Source organism: Urocitellus parryii, chromosome X (assembly GCF_045843805.1).
Source record: "Urocitellus parryii isolate mUroPar1 chromosome X, mUroPar1.hap1, whole genome shotgun sequence".
NCBI classification, from domain to species: domain Eukaryota; kingdom Metazoa; phylum Chordata; class Mammalia; order Rodentia; family Sciuridae; genus Urocitellus; species Urocitellus parryii.
In genome coordinates this window covers 106,824,703-106,836,875 of record NC_135547.1, presented here as the reverse complement: position 1 = coordinate 106,836,875, position 12,173 = coordinate 106,824,703, and the positions used below count along the sequence as shown (strand labels likewise).

The window sequence follows — 12,173 nt, the reverse complement described above, 5'->3', positions numbered from 1 at the left end:
TTCACCTTGAACTTTCAGTGTGCCTGCTCAGTTCCTTCCTGCTCCAATGAAGGATTCATTCTTCTTTATTATTTGATTGTTTTGAGGGTCAGGGACAAAAAAGTTACTACAGTGTTGACATAAATAATCTGGGGGGAATAATTAATCTAGACTTATGATAAAGAGCTTATATTTATAGATAAGTACAGGGTGATTATATATTCAGATATATTTTTTCTTTTTTAAAAAAAAATTATTTATTTTTTTATATGGTCCTGAGGATTGAACCCAGTGCCTCATACATTCTAAGCAAGTGCTCTGCCACTGAGCTACAACCCCAGCCTCAGGTTTTTTTCTTAATCTACAGGAAATATAAGTTATTCTTTATCATCAAAAACATAAAAACACACTAATTGCCTAAAATGGTCTAGTGATTTTGAGTTATTACAAGAGAAAGTATAAGAAATCCTTCTTTGCCTTCGTGTAGTTATAATAAAAAATTAAAAATATCATTCTGTAATAAGATGAGATGTTTACATGTAACACATGTGGTGATCCAATGCTCAGTGTTTGTAAAAGCCATGACTTATGGCCACAGGCCACATGTATTTGCTTTGTAAGGGTAGAACCATAGGCCTGCCTGAGGTTTATAAAAAGATGAGAACTTGGGGCTGGGGCTGTAGCTCAGTGGCAGAGTGCTTGCCTGGCATGCATGAGGCCCTGGGTTTGATCCTTAGCACCACATAAAAATAAACAAAATAAAGGCATGCTGTCCATATATAACTACAAAAAAATTTAGAAAAAGATGAGAACTTTATTTGTTTGGAAGGAGAGGATGGTGTCAAATTCAAGGACACACTCTAATGCTGCAAATGCTCTCATAGAGCTGTTCTGGGCCACCTGAATTGATCATGCCCTACCTTTTAAAAAGGTTTATGATTGAGAGTATGCAGAAAAACACATTCTGAGACAGCTTTTAGATTACTACTCTTTTTTGGAGGAGTGGGGTACCATGGATTGAACTCAGAGGCACTCGACCACTGAGGCACATTTCCAGTCCTAAATTTTGTATTTTATTTAGAGACAGGGTCTCAGTGAGTTGCTTAGAGCCTCACTGTTGTTGAGGCTGGCTTTGAACTCCTGATCCTCCTGTCTCAGCTTTCTGAGCCTCTGGGATTACAGGTCTTCACCACCACACTCAGTTTAGATTACTAGTCTTGGGCATACTCTCATTTTAGGAAAACCCTAATGGAAGTGGTGGAAAGTGTGTCAAAAAGCCTTTGCTTTCTTAATCTGACATAGACATAAAAAGTGCTTACATCAGGGTTGACCAGGTTTTTCACTTTTTTTGTTCTTTATTACCAAAAACCCCAGAAAGTAACTTTGGTCTCTGTAAGACAGTAGAGACAGAAGAACTTGATTGGGTAGATAAGCTAAGGAAAAATACCATCAATACCATAAAGGACTAAATGGGGTCACATTGGTGATGCCCAGGATGGCAGCCTCACAGTGGTAGACTGGCCATACTTGTTTGTCCTAAGGGCCAATTTTCAACTTAACTGTACTAAAAAGTTGAAACAGCTGCACACAACAGGTGAGATGATGATGATTTTAAATATCAATTTGCCACTCTTTTATTAGAGTCACTTGGGCAAATCACCAAGCACCTCAAGCCTCAGCTATTTCTTCTTTATCAAATAATAACTGCAGTTGTTAGGATTAAATGGTTTCAGAGTAAATGATATCACATGTTTTATCTGTATACATATGAAACACCTGGTGTATCATTTAGTACATAGTAGGTACATATTAAATTTTGGGTTTTTTTGTCTGTAAGATTATGTGAAATGTATAAATCAGTACTATGAGGAAAAAAAAATAATCCCCTTACAGAAAGTTCCAGAATAAGAAAAAGTGACCAAATCAAAGGAAATAGCCCCCCCAAAAAACAATTGTCTTCTCCTTCTTTTTCTTCTTCTTCTTTTCTCTCTCTCTCTCTCTCTCTCTCTCTCTCTCTCTCTCTCTCTCTCTCTCTCTCTCTCTCTCTCTCTCTCCAGGGATTGAACCCAAAGGTGCTTAATCGCTGATCCACATCCCCAGCCATTTTTGTTTTGAGATAGGGTTTCACTAGTTGCTTACAGCCTCACTAAATTGCTGAGTCTGGCTTTGAACCTGTGATCCTCCTCCCTCAGCCTCCTGAGGTGCTGGGATTATAAGTGTGGACTACCACGCCTGTCCAAAAAAAAAAAAAAAAAAAGTTGTCTTCCAAAACAATCAAGAAGTTAGAAATTACATTTTTACTGACTCTCTGATTCACATTGGCTTTGAGGACCAAGATGGATGTGGATAAGCTAAGAAAGAAAAACAGAAAAAGCAATTGAAAGTTCCAGGAAGAGCATAGAAGCTTCTCAGTTTCATCCACCCAGGAGTTAATGATATCACAGAAGACATGATCATTTGCTGAATGCTGACAGTAGGCTAAACCTCATCTAGGACCTGTTCTTAGGAGCTTTTCAGACTGCTGAGAAAGGCAGAGATTTGTTTTCTCTATCTTGTACAAGGATTTTAAAATTTTGCAGTGTGACAGTACTGATTTATACAATGCACTCACAATTTGTTTTTTAAAAGAATACATACATATATAATATAATATATGGGGAGAGGCAGTGTCTGTTAACATGCTAACATTCTTCCAAAAAGAAGTATTTAATTCCCTTTTTCCTACCTGAACTCGCCCTCCCTATCTCCTGAAATGATGGAGGGGAAGAGTGAATAGGATTTGAAGTTTTCCTGCTGAGAAAGGGACATTTTCTGCAACCAGGTCAGTGTTCAAAGGACTAATGCTCTAAGGAAATTCTCCAAAGGGGACAGGCAGTTCAGGGTTATTAAGTTATTTAAAAATGTTGTCCAGGCTGCTACTGACCTTTGTAAAGGGAACAGGATGCTGCTTCCCAGGGGGACAGGATAAGAAGCAATTAGAGAAGCTTTGGAGAAGCTCAGGAATGTTTGGGAATCCACACATATGTCAAATTGTATGGGAATTCTTAAAAATGAAAATAAACGAATTTGATCAGGGGCATATTTTGGTCCTAGAAAATATTCCAAATATGTAACTCACACTAAACATATCCCTGTGTACTCCTAAAATCCCTAAAACACTTTGTATCTAGTAGAGGTCAATTAGACTTCAATTCAGTTTTAGAGGAGAGAAGAAAAGCCAATTCATAATTCTGGAGTGATTTTTATCATGTGCCATAAAAAGAATGGGCATCAGGTTAAGTAAATTGTTCAAATAACAGAGTATGATAGAACTGGGTTTCAAATGCAGGTATATTTGATGCTACCACCAATATTTTTTTCCCTAAACATAAATTGTGTAAGAAAAGGCATGCCTAAGAAAGTTAGAAAAAGAAAATGGAGGAATATCTAAATAATTTACTTCTCTTCTTTTGGAGAAACAAGCTTTACTATATGTCCTATGGTCACTCACATTCCCCAAAGTGCCATGAATGAAGCAGGGAACACCTATGCTAGATCATGTATATTATAATAGAGAGTTTATATACATTACATTCTTCCTATCCCCACCTTTAAGCACTACCTATGCAGAATGTTACAATATTTTTCTATAGAATAAAAATGTATCATCTATGACATTATCTTAAGTGGCTACCAGAGTCCAGTCCCCAACGTAAGTTCTATATGCAGTGCTCAATGAAACACAGTGGTTGATCAAATGAAAACTCTATGGACCACTGAAAAGACAGAAGAAGCCTCATAAATGATATTTAGGGGAAAAAAATTCCAGTTCCACCAAAACAAAGAAATCAGAGCTCAGAGTGATCTCAGCATGATTTATTTCTACTTCTTTATTATTCATGAATAGCTCAAATCATACTGTTAAAGACAGAACAGAATCTAAAACTTTAGTTCTTGGTGGTTCTGGGGATCAAACCCAGGGCCTTGTGCATGCTAGAACTCAGGTTTTGATAAGTATCATCGAGACTTGCATGCTGAGGGTTGTCTCCTTGGCACCAACTACATGAGATACAAGAAAGTCCATATAATTTCTAACACTAACATTGACATCTAGAGGATATGAAAGATGGATTAAAGCAATAAATTCAATTGACACACAGGAGCTAGGAATATACTTAGTGGCAGAATACTTGCCTAGCAAGCACAAACCCTGGGTTCCATCTTGGCACTGTTAAAAAAAAAATGGCACACAAAAATGAGATTTTTTTTTAAGGTAAAAGGAGTCAAGAAACTGAGAGGTACATAAAATTACTGGTATATGTTCCTTTGTTCATTCATTCATTCTTTCACATATTTACTGAGTACATGTTATCTGTGAAGCACTCTTTTAGAAAAAGATTCAACATTTATCATTGTCGTGTATGTTATTTCAGTCAAGGTTATACAAACTAGCTATGAAAGGACAAAAAAAATGATGGTTTATTTGTCTATTTATTTATTTATGGTGCTGGGGATTGAATCTGGGAACCATGCATGCCAGGAAAGCAATCTACCACTAAGCCACATCACCAGTCCTAGGATGTGAGATGTGTGATTGTGTGTGTGTGTGTGTGTGTGTGTGTGTGTGTTTTAACCAATTCTCTTTTTATTTCATTTTAATTATTTATTAGTGCATTATAATTAAACATGATAGTGAGATTCAAGGGACCGGGTATTGAAATTAAGCAAATTATGTTATGTGTATGTATGGACATGAGTTTTTTTTTTTGTTTTGGTACTGGGAATTGAACTCAGGGACACTTCACCACTGAACTGTATTGCCAGCCCTTTTTTTTTTTGGTCCCAGGGATTAAACCCAGGGGTGCTTAATGACAGAGCCACATCCCCAAGTCCTTTTATATTAGAGACAGGGTCTCACTGAATTGTTTAGGGCCACACTAAGTTGCTGAGGCTGGCTTTGAACTCACAATCCTCCTGTCTCAGCCTCCCAAGCTACTGGGATTACAGGCATGTGTTACCATAACAGAATGGCACTTTTTTATTTTTCATTTTCAGACAAGGTCTTGCCAAGTTGCTGAGGGTTTTGCTGAAGCTGGCCTCAAATTTGTGATCCTCCTGTTTCACCTCCGCAATTGCTGTGATTACAGGTATGTGCCACCTCTCCTGGCTTGGATGTGAGTTGTTTTAATGAGTCTATGAGACACAGAAGATACCAATATCTACATCTCTCAACAAGCTTTGCAAAGCTGAATAGCAGAATCAATACTCTGCAAAGCACCATGGCATCTCATTCACTGTCTTTCAGTTAATATATTAACTTCAGTTGTTTTCATGATTATATCATCAATTAAGCATTACTATGCCTTCATTGTGGTTCCAGAGCTTAATGAGACTCAGGCAATGTGACCTTTGGAACCATCAAACTGTGGAGGAGAAAGCACAGCAGAGAAGACTGACCTCTGGGTTATCTTTGTGTACTAAAGCCTTTTGAAAAGTCAGAGCACCAGGCTTTTGGCAGTGATTTCAAAAATTTAATTATCCAGAGATACTCACCATCGTCCTCAGAGATTGACAGCTCAAATTAGACAGCTGATTCTCTGTTACATCCACTTTATATCATCAATGGTGCTAAATGGTTAAATAAAAGTTTTAATGTTATTTGTCCTTTCTATCCTGATAAGATTGATGGTGCAATAAGAATCCTCAAGGGTGATATGAAGATTCATTTTCACTCCTCTGAAAAACTGTCACAAACAATTTCTATTTCAAAGTCAACATTCATACAACCAGAGAATGTCAGAACTGGAAATGACCTGTGATGTCAGCCTCCTTAGATGATAGAAGGAGAAACTGAGGACCAGAGAAAATAAGTGATTCAGGATTGGTTAAATGCTAGTTGATAGAGAAGCTGGAACTGGATTTTAAGGGTTCTGTTGCCTGGTCTATTTAAAATTTCCACTATTTAATATCATGTTGTCAGCTGCTAAAAGGTGTAGATTGAAGGAAAATATAAATGAGAAGGATCTTACCAGAAATGGCACAAAATTATATGTTACATGATGTGTTCATATTCTATGAAAACCTATGCCAAAACTCAACCAGTTTTCAAAGTAAATGTTAGGACACCAGTATAATTCTCAGAATAGCCAAATAGGAGTGAGAAAGTGGGGGAATGTTTTCCAAATCAGAGACCACAATCCAGTGTACTTTATAGCAAAAGCCCATGTCATTTTCAGAAGATACTGGAAATGACCTGTGATATCAGCCTCCTTAGATGATAGAAGGAGAAACCAAGGACCAGAGAAAATAAGTGATTCAGGATTGTTATCTGAAAACCAGATAACACAGAGATATTGAACATGTCGATTGCTGTTAAAGCTAAGACAGAACTAACCACTACTGCCTCTGTATGTAAATACTGGTTCTGAAAAAATAAATTCAAAAGAACAAATAAACCAACCCAAACTTGATTTAGAGCAACTCCTGGCACAAAGAGGAGCTGGAACAAGAATGAAAATAAGATATGCTTTAAACACGGGAGGGATTTAAAATCAGAAAAACTGCCTAGAATGTAGTTATAGAAGTAATATGGCATAAGGGGGAGGTGGTATCAAGACTCAGAGGCTACTGCAGTTAGGAAACATGGGTTCTAAGAACCAGAGCAAGATCTGTGAGTTTAAACCAGAAATGTAGACCTATAACATACAGAAGAACACCAGTGCCAAAAGATAAGTCTAGGTAAATGGCCAAAATTCCATGTGGAGAGTCAAATACTAATACCACTGGAGCTATAGGAATGGTAGGCCATATGAAGATAGAAGTGATTTCATCAAACATAGCAATGATATAAATAATGTTGAGTAAAGTGAGTGTTAACTTCAGCCAGGGAGGTTTTATACTGCCATTTGCTAAGCAGGAACCACCAGAAAGCTAAACAAACAAACAAAAAACTTAGAGCCAGGTGTAGTGGCACATGCCTGTAAGACTGAGGCAGGAGAATCATGACTTCAAAGCCAGCCTCATCAACTTAGCAAGGGCCTAAGCAACTCAGTGAGACTATGTCTCTAAATTAAAATACAAAAAATGGCATGAGGATGTGGCTCAGTGGTTAACTGCCCCTGGGTTCAATCCCTGGTACCAAAAGCAAGCAACCAACCAAGCAAGAAAACAAACAAACCAAAAAAAAAAAAAAAAAAAAAAACAGAAAAGAAAAACAACAACAACAAAAAACTCAGATAATATAAATTTATGTACAAACATGCCTGGGATTGAGAGTAGAGAGAAGGGTAGGTCAAGGTCATGCACAATAATTTATATACAATATCCAGAATAACCAGCAGGAAGAGGGAGACACTCCTGTGGATACGAGCTGCTTTTTGAGCACTGCATGTATAAAAAAAAGAGCTGAACAGTTAGTTTCCCCTGAACCCCATTTTCACTCTTTTGTGAAGTGCTTCAGAAATATTTAGAAAGGAAGTGGATGAAATGTATTATTGCTGATTGAGTCAGCAGGTTTACTACTGAGTTTCATTAGTAAATTCTTCCCAATATTTAGCAACCACAGCTTCTTTGAAGGAGGGAAAGAACCAGCTTGTCTAAAAATCAAATCCTTCCTAAGGGACAGCTGGCAGAAATATAAGGTCAAACAATTCATCTGGTATTACTGAAAAGTAGCAGAAAATCAACGCTAGAACTAATATATGTAGAACAGGTTATGACCTCAATTGGTTTCTTCATTTCTGCACCAATGGGAGATAGTGAATAGCATTTATTTTCTTCACGAGTGAGTGGAGACTAGAGACAATGCTAACAAATTTAATAACCAATATTTGGACCTTTGTAGTCACGATATCCCAAGAAAGATATTAAAGCACTGGAAAAGATCCAGGGAGAAGCAACTAAGATGATCAAGGGGAAAGCTTATCTTTCATTCAAGGACAGACTAAAAAGGATTAGAATTTCTCAGACCAGGAAGATGAAAATGAAAAGCATTAGTGGGGGATGTGAGGTTAAAGTCAACTCTGGGTAAACAGAAATGTATTCATTGAATTCCAAAGCACTTAATTGGGGCCATTCATTGAGGTTAAAAGATGTAGGTTCAAGAGAAATTGAAACATGCCTTGATTTATACAGATGTCAGTATATCTATGGAACTTAGTTCTAAGACAAGGTCAAGTGAAAATTGACAAAAGTTTAAGACACCATTGGATAAACTCACTGCCAATTGATTTATAATGCATCATTAAGAAATGGTCATGAGGGCTGGAGATGTGGCTCAGCGGTAGCGTGCTCGCCTGGCATGCGTGCGGCCCGGGTTCGATCCTCAGCACCACATACCAACAAAGATGTTGTGTCCGCCGAGAACTAAAAAATAAATATTAAAAAAAAAATTCTCTCTCTCTCTCTCTCTCTCTCTCTACTCTCTCTTTAAAAAAAAAAAAAAACAGAAATGGTCATGAGTTGGTTATGGTGCCTCATGCCTGTAATATCAGTGACTTCGGAGGCGGAGGCAGGAGGATTACAAGTTTGAGAACAGCCTTGACAACTTAGCCAGACCCTGACTCACATGAAAAGAAAAGAAAAAGACAGGGGAGGTGCCTCAGTGGTAGTGCACCCGTGGTTCAATCTCTAGGACCAAAACAAAACAAAACAGACAAGAAATGGTCATGATGTACCTTAATTTTTAAAATTAAGCTTACTAGGTTAACTGACAAAACTACTACCGGTGCCTTCATATGAGACAGAATTCTGGGTTGGTTCTGGTTGCCCTATTGATCTGACCCAATGTTCTATTTCTTTCTTTCTTATTCTCTTATTGTGATATACATGTTGGAACATCCTGCATGTAGGTTTGGGATTCCTCAATGCTTTGGACAGTCCAGAACATAGAAGAATAGTTTTCTAACTCATTAAGAAAGCAAGAGAGTCCTGGCTCTTGGCTCTGTTTGGTTTACCCATATGGGAGTATGCAACATAAAAAGGTGAAAGAAATCCTAACAGAATGCAGCAGCTGGTTAAAGGCTATTATATTGAAATTTTCATGAGTTTGACAGTAGGCCAGAAAACTACAAAATGGCAGAGAGTAGAAAAGGCAGTTGTAACAGGTTGAACATTGTTGGTGATTATTTTTTCAGTGGCAATGAAAGCTGTAATCAAATAACCTGAAAGAGATGCTGGCAGAAATAAGAGAGCCCCAAGGGAGAGGGAATATGAAAACTGTAACAATGATATATGCTATGGACTAATAAACTAGACAAACACATAGTTTGAAGTATCAAAATCAAGGATCATAGTATCATATGAAAAGCTGGTGTCAGGATGTGGGCATAAACACTGCCTGATTTGCAATCTAGAGCAAAAGATGTTGTTAATGACTTCAGATCTTGAGGATGAATGCACAACTCAAAAGCCAACTAGGATCCATGCTATTGATATGGAAACCTCCTATTATTTAGATGATCAGTTTAGCCCAGCATTGAAAAGGAAAAGCATTAAAAAAAATAGCCAGAGAGGACACCTGGCTTTTGAAGCTGGGAATCTGTGATACAAACTCCTGAATGGAAGTCAAGACAAACAAGATAATAAAGAGGAAAAATAGAAACGGGTTGAAGCAATGTCATTATAAATTTATTCTTATTATTAGTTTTGGATGAATAAGGCATCTCAGACTATGAGTAACATTTACCAGTGCATGAAGTCTACTGGATCTTACTCATCAAAATAATGTGCTTTAAGTAGAATGTTTTAGATAACAGTAAAAAGTAATAATAGAACACAAATGACATTAGTAATCTGCTTACTAACAATTCACATTTTATGAACATGTATTCTCTATATTACAGCTTAATTTTAGAGTTAAATTTGGGAAATATAATCCCTAATTTCAAATAGATTATAATTCTGGAGAGAATTGTTTTCCATAAAGTATCAGACAGATCTTCCAGAAATTATGTGAATTCCAAGAAACTGATCACCTCAGAGGCTTTTAAGGTCTCCATACTCCCATCTCTATTAATTTTCCTGTCTATTGTTTTATGTCTCTTACTATTGAGCTGGGAAGAACAATAGTCCTAAATTTTACAGAAAGATTTGAGCTCTTGAATGAGGTACCTGGAGAAGTTAGAGTGTGCTGAGAGGGCATATTTGAAGCTAAGCAGTAGAAAAAAATTATATATATATACTTAGCAATTCAAATAATGAATTTTAAAATAGGATGATAAAATTCTTGAATAAAAGTTTGGACAAGTCCATTGAATGAGACTTCAATTGATTCTGAGAACTAAAAGGACCTTAGATATCATACAAACTCCTTATTTTATAAATGAGAAAGCAAAGTTTAAGTGGCTTAATGACTTGTCCAAGACAACACAGTCAAATAATATCAGAGCTAGGACCAGAATTTGAATTTTCTTGTTTACAGATCTATGCCTGTAACCAATAATACCCACCACCAAGACCCTCAAGACATGAAGGAGCATTGAACAAATAGGGCACGTAGCTGCTCTCTAACTGTAATGAGGGCAAGAGACTAATTTACTGGAAAAGGGGGAATTACAGCTTTTTTAGAACTTGTCTAATTTTTATTTATTTATTTTATTTATTTATTTTTTTCTTTCTGGTACCAGGGATTGAACCTAGGGGTGCTTTACCACTGAGCCACATTCCAAGCCCTTTTTTGTAATTTATTTAGAGACAGGGTCTTACTGAGTTGCTTAGGGCCTTGCTAAGTTGCAGAAACTGACTTTGAACATGAGATGAGATCCTCCTGCATTAGCCTCCTGAGCTGCTGGGATTTCAAGCATGCAGGATCACACCTGAATAATACTTAATTTTTTGGACTGAATTAATCTCCACTTTCCCACAGAAACATACTGGGATTTCTTGTATTATATGTAACAGGAGGGAGGAGAAGATAAGTATTCAGGAAAAGGACAGTGGAATTGGGAATGGGGATGGGGCTAGGAATCTCTGTGAGACATTTAAACAATAGCTTAAAGGTGTCTCTGATTTTCAGGTAGTCCTAAAATTTCAGCCACAAAAGGAGAAAAAGAGTCTTAATTTCAGTTTATAAAGAAAGGATAGCTGGGTGTGGTGGCCCATGACTATAATCCTAGCACTGGGGAGGCTGAGGCAGGAGGATCTCAAGTTTGTGGCCAGCCTGGGTAACTTAGGGAGACTCTGCCTCAAAATAAAAAAAAAAAAGGATGGGGATATACTCAGTAGGAAAGCACTTGCTTAACATGTACACAGCCCTGGGTTCAATTCCTAGTACCATAAAAAAAAAAAAAAAAACAGGGCTGGGGTTGTGGCTCAGTGGTAGTGTGCTAGCCTTGCATGCGTGGGGTACTGAGTTTGATCCTCAGCACCACATAAAAAAAAATAAAATAAAAAATAAAATAATCCATCTACAACTAAAAAAATAAGAATCAAAAAACTGAATAAACTACACATACACATACACACATACAATATGTGGACATAATGCCATATGGTGCATGCCTAAATCAATATATTATTTAATAAAATGTGATTAAAATATGTCATGTAGCAGGGCATGGTGGAGTACTTTAGTGACTTACCAAGACCCTAACTCAAAATAAAAAAAAAAAATAAAAAATACTGGGGATGTAGCTCAGTGGTAGAGTCCACTGAATTTGATCCCTAGTATAGCAAATAAATAAATAAATAAACAAATAAAAAGTAATTTAGAGTCATGAAATAAATTAGATATAACCCAAATAAAAAATTAAAGCAAAACAGAAAAATTGAAAAGGAGGCTCAAGGCATATTAAAGGAGAATTTTTAAAGTTAAGAGAAATCTCATCTGAAAAAATTTAATAAGACAAAGGGTAAACCATTTCCTAAAGGATATGTCTCTCCTTGAAGAACCAAAAGAATCCCTTCACCCCCATTCTTTTGAGTTAAAATAGAAGCACAAAATCAAATTTCTTGAAAACTGTAGTAATGAAGATCTAGGACTGCTGTTATTGCTTTAGAACTGAATTATGAAGAATTGATGGGCAGTAGAAGAATAAAAACACACTCGATAAAAGATGGCAGGCTGAAAAAATGAGAACACATTTAATATTTGCAGACTCATAGCAGAAGCAAGTTCAAAGACTTCAGTTGGTATTGAAGAGTGTTTCATGAACTCAATTAATTCTAATTGTTGTTGGGGGAGCCAATTCAAAGTTAACTTTAAGTTAGATTCCACT

At 36.8% G+C, this 12,173-nt stretch overlaps 1 protein-coding gene across 3 annotated transcripts in view; it reads right to left on the bottom strand.

The window, feature by feature from the left end:
• The window catches only part of Dmd (dystrophin), a 2,014,880-nt gene that overhangs the window by 196,799 nt on the left and 1,805,908 nt on the right, over nt 1-12,173 (bottom strand). The window lies entirely within an intron of this gene.